Source organism: Austrofundulus limnaeus, unplaced genomic scaffold (assembly GCF_001266775.1).
Source record: "Austrofundulus limnaeus strain Quisiro unplaced genomic scaffold, Austrofundulus_limnaeus-1.0 Scaffold75, whole genome shotgun sequence".
Classification (NCBI taxonomy): Eukaryota; Metazoa; Chordata; class Actinopteri; order Cyprinodontiformes; family Rivulidae; genus Austrofundulus; species Austrofundulus limnaeus.
The window spans coordinates 266,056-271,230 of NW_013952477.1; positions in this window are offsets into that span (position 1 = coordinate 266,056).

Below are 5,175 nucleotides of genomic sequence, written 5' to 3' on the forward strand. Positions count from 1 at the left end.
AAAATATATATTTTAGGAAGGAGGTGTGTGGCAAAAAAAAGTTAATCTTGAAAAATTTGGGATGCACTAGTGTCCATGTTTCAGCTTCATATACACCTCTGCAATGATTATTATCTATGCCTGCTGCGTCCTGCTGGAGTCTGACATGATTTGTGTCATACGGGTGTGATGGATCACTCACAAACCAAACAGTATATATTTAAACTTCTCAACCAACCACAGTTAATTGCACTCTTCCTTGGAGGTGTCGTATATCTGGATAGGTTGTGTTTTGAACAATGACAAGCCATAAAGACAACAAGCTGAAATAAAACAGGAGTAATGAGACTATTTTTAAAATGTAAGAACTAAAAGTAAAAAAATCAGCTGAAAATTACTCAAGACAGAAAACTCATCACAGATTGTACAGTGCTGTCTTTGTGTTCATTTATTTCCTGTATACTTTGGATATAAATTGATTATCAATGGTTAAAAATATTTGTATTGGAAATCCGGATGAAGATAATGGGAAATGAGATAAATCTTTAAGGAGCAGACTCACCAGACTGAAGGTTTTAGGGGAGTGTCCTAATGAAATACTTATTCATGAATGATGTCAGAAATTCAAGAGCTGTAGGAAGGGGAGGGGGTTATTTGGAGAAGACTTACTGCTGCCAGGCTGCACAATATTTTCTCAATGTCACTGGTTATTTTTATTATCATAGAGTATACTGTGTGTCTGTTGGCAAAATATTTTACAACTGGATGTGTATTATTCAAACTTTCAAGGAATATTGGATTCATCTTGACAGCTGATTAGCATTTGGAGCTAACCCACTTCAAGATGGCTTCTACACCCAACTAAACTTCAAAAACACAAACAATGCAGTTCAATCAGTTTTATGGGTATTGTGCTCACTTGTAATGTAGCAGAGTGTCGTTCACAAAACATATAAGTGCTTCGCCTGTGGATGAGATTCTTGCCTAAAACTTATTATAATTAACTTTTAGCGTCAGCACTGTTAGCAAAAATATCTCCCAAACCACTTGACAGATTTTAAAGAAACCCTTAGAATGTAATCATTTGATGTTCAACTACTAGTTTACTTTTTGAGTTCAGTTCAACATTGCTGCCACAGCTAATCAGTATTAGCTAACACAAAAATCACTGTAACTCGGTCAGTTTAGCGGACATTGAGCCACATTTTGAAATGTTAGTAGCTGAGAGTCATTCATAACATATACTCTGAGTGTGATGTCTTTTGTTATTGTATGAGATCACACATACAGTAACATATTTTCACTGTTTGACCAAAACATCTACAGCTCTGGATTTTTTTTTTTTTTTAGCATAAGATGATCATACTCTCAGACTGATGTGGAACTTGGTGAGAAATATTTCTTTAAGAAACGCTGGTTCTTTAATCCTCAGCATTTTTAAAATCCAGATATTTACATCCTTATCAGTGCAGCTAAGTTGCTTATGTAGGACTGCGGTGTTTATGTATTTTTATTCTTTTGGAAGATTACCTGCTGAGCCAGCATTTAAACCACCATGAATATTTCAGAGAGTGTTGTCACTCCTGCGCAGGAACATACATGACGCGTGAAACAAACACCGGTGATCAGGTTCACAGTTGTCTTCATGATGCATCAAGTGACAGAAGAGGATAAAAGTACAGCACAGCAGGCATGATAGTGTAACAAAAAACACCAGATTTTTTGTTTTACATTTGCTATGCATATCTGCATGAAGTTAATAACCTTCCATTTTTTTCCTCTCTCTCTCTCTCTCTTTTTTTTCCCCTTCAAGGCCATGTTTTGTTTTTATAAATACAGTGTTTGACCCACATTTCAGTCAGGTCATCTAGTTCTACAGGCAGAGCCAAAAGGTGCTTCAAATGTAGAGCTAAAATAAGGCCTCAGAGTCCAGAACATCCATCAAATGATTCGACTTGGCACCTTGGTCTAAGAGCTCATCGCTGGCTCGTATTTGCCTACAGCTGGTGATGATTATCGTAAATACTAAAAATATATTCAGACATTCCTGTTTCTTTGTCAGTTTAGCAGGAAATAGTATATGTAATGTATAATTTTTACGATTACCAGTTACATAAATGCTGCATGTTGCACCTTTTCCAATTGGATCCAAATAATTTGCTCTGTGATCCTGTACAAACAAGTTCTGAAATTCTACATCAAAAATGGCATCACTGCAAGAGAAGCAGGCCTGCACACTTTTAGACTTTAATTGTTATAATGACCTGCAAAAAAGACAATAAAGGTTTGTTTTAAAAGCCAGCAATACAGGCTAAAATGTAGGTTCTCAAAGTTGGGGTCGTGACCCAACTGTGGGGCATGAAGCATCAAATTAAAAGTAAAACTAAAACTAAAAATTATCGATGTGATATTTTTCATATAATTATTACAAAAATACATAAAACAACTCTAAAATAATATAATAGTACTGTAAATGCTGTTTCGAAGGAAGGAAGCAAATCTAGCTTGCAGTGGTCTGGCAGCTGAGCACCATTTCATCACAACAAGAAGGTCCTGGGTTCAATCCCTGGTTTTGACTTTCTGCGTTGAGTTTGCAAGTTATCTTCACGTTTGCGTGAGTTTTCTCCAGCTACGCCAGTTTCCTCCCAACATCCAAAATCCTACTTGTCAGACTGCCTTAAGAGATCTGCATGTGATCTCAATGGGACTTGGCTGTTTAAAGGGGTGGGGGGTGTTATTTCCAGGCACATAGTTAAATTACAGTATATACCAAAATTAGGTAACTACGTTCCCTTCAGTTGTCATGAAAATCTAGTTTTCCTTCACTGCTCCGTCTGGGACTTCTCCCATTGAGATGGGTTTCGCTGGCAGATTTTTAGCCGGGCCAATCAGAGAACAGAACGTCAATTTTCTGTGCAGTGTCTGCTTGTAGTTTATTTTACCTGGGCCAATCAGAGAACAGAAGGAGGAGCTTTGAACGACGTCGACTTTCTGCGCAGTGTCTGCTAGTTAGTTTAGCATACGGCAGTGGAGGAAGTGAATGAAGCCAGTCTGTGTTGATAAGGCTTCAAATTAAATTAAATTTGTCTGACAAAGTAGCAGCTCTCATTTACAGTCGTCTTGTTCGGCTCGGTACTTTTCTCCTCTCAGTAGGGTTGTTTACAGCTCACGCGATTTTCGGTTAGCTTCTTAGCTTAGCCTCCGTCACAGCGACATACGTTGCAGCCAACTGATCCAATCATTTCAAACTTCAGCAGAGGCCACGACTCTTGCAAGAAATCGATGCTCTATGCATCAAGTCCAGACCCTTGTACGAAGCAAACTGAAGGACAGGGTCTGGTTTAAACCAGGCTATGAAAATAGGGGATGATTAGGGGAAGACCGGGGATGATTTTAACATGGGGTGCGTTGTAACGCCACCAGTTCGACCATTTAGAGGGCAGATAGAAGTCGTGATTATTTCAAAATTAAACCACTCACTTCCCAAACTCACATGGTGGATATCAGAGTTGTAAGTTGGTGTGTTCAAATTTTAATGAAAAAAAATKGATTTTGAGGTGAGAAAGTAAAATATTTTTAGACCAAATGTATATTTTGTTTGGTGCCAGATCTGACAGGCTGTATTATAGTGTTACAACCCACCCCACACCTGTTAGCCATTGTTTAGCTAGCTGCATTAGCATTGTGCTTTGAAATTAGCTGAGGAAAACTGTATCACATTTTGCTTTAGAAGATACCTTTTTAATCTACATCAGTTTTATGATTCTAGCTGTAGAGCATGGGATTTCCCATATACACTGATGAGATACTGCAAATCACTACAGACTCTGAGGAAACAGGGATCCAGTGATCTTACCAGTGTTTGTTACAGAACCAGTAAAGATCTTATGACTATTTGAGTCTAGCAGCAGACTGACAAATTAGCCAGGGGAGAGAACTAAAATGGGTGTTTGACATTATTTGAAAAAAGTGACAAACATTGTACTGGATTGCTGTATTCCTCAAATAAACTTGTAAAATGAAATCTACAACRTAGTCTCTATTTTTGCTTCTTTTGACTCATTGTTACAACTCACCCCAGCATGGGTTACAACCTACAGGGGTAAGTTGTAACAAAGAGCCTCTGTGTCTTTGACATTAAGTCACAAAATATATGATGTACTTACAGGATTTTCAGTCAGTACCATTTGTAGTAAACACATGTGAGTATTTTGGAAAACAGTTTGAGAACTCTATCTCCAAAAATCAAGGAGTTATATATGGTGAAGCAAAAAAAAGTGTTACAACCATGCCCAGCAAAAATAAATTAGACTTTGCATCATAGCCTTTAAACACCTTGAAATAGATCTCTGTCTTTTAAAGAACCTCCTTTCATTTCAGACGCTCCCACTTCAATACGTCTTCAAAATAAGGGGTGCTCTGTGGGGTGGGAGGAGCTTTGTGTAAATAGGCGGTGCTTTGTACCAGCAAGCATCTCCATAGAGCTACTGCAGGAGATTCAAGGATTTCTCAAACATGAATGAGTCAAAGCAACACTCTCGGGGTATGTTTTTGATAAGGGAATGACATAACATGATATAAGGTTAAAAAAAGTCAAATTTGCACAATGCCCCTGCCTGCCGTTAAACAAAGATTAACAATAAAAAACAATAATAAACATTTAGTATGAGGAAAAAGAGGTTTTTAGAAGCAGATGAAATAAGTGTAGGCTACCACTGTGTTATTGTAATTTCTTCTGCTGGGATCTAACAGGAGCCACTGCAGGCAAGTGTAAACATTTGTTTATTATTATTTTTTCTTTATCTGAATAATCTTAATATGAGGAGCCCAAGAGAAGGTGTTTCTATGGTAACAGCTGAGCCGGCTCCAATTAAGTGTTGAACAGATCTCAGGTAAACGCCTCGTGCATATATATATATATATACATACACTGTATTGCTTCCAACAGAAGTGAACAACAAAGAGGACCGTTTTTATGTGAAGTTGAAGCCTGTGTTCAGAGGAGCTCAGAGGGATGCAGCTGCAGCAGACAGCCTGCAGGCCATCAAGCTTCATTATGGTGGGGATGCGGTGTGAAGCAGGCCGGCCGGCTGCTGCTGGGTGGGAGGGACGGCGGGAGGGGAGAGAGGGTGGGATCGGCGGTGTGTGTGTGTGTGTGTGTGTGTGTGTGTGTGTGTGTGTGTGTGTGTGTGTGTG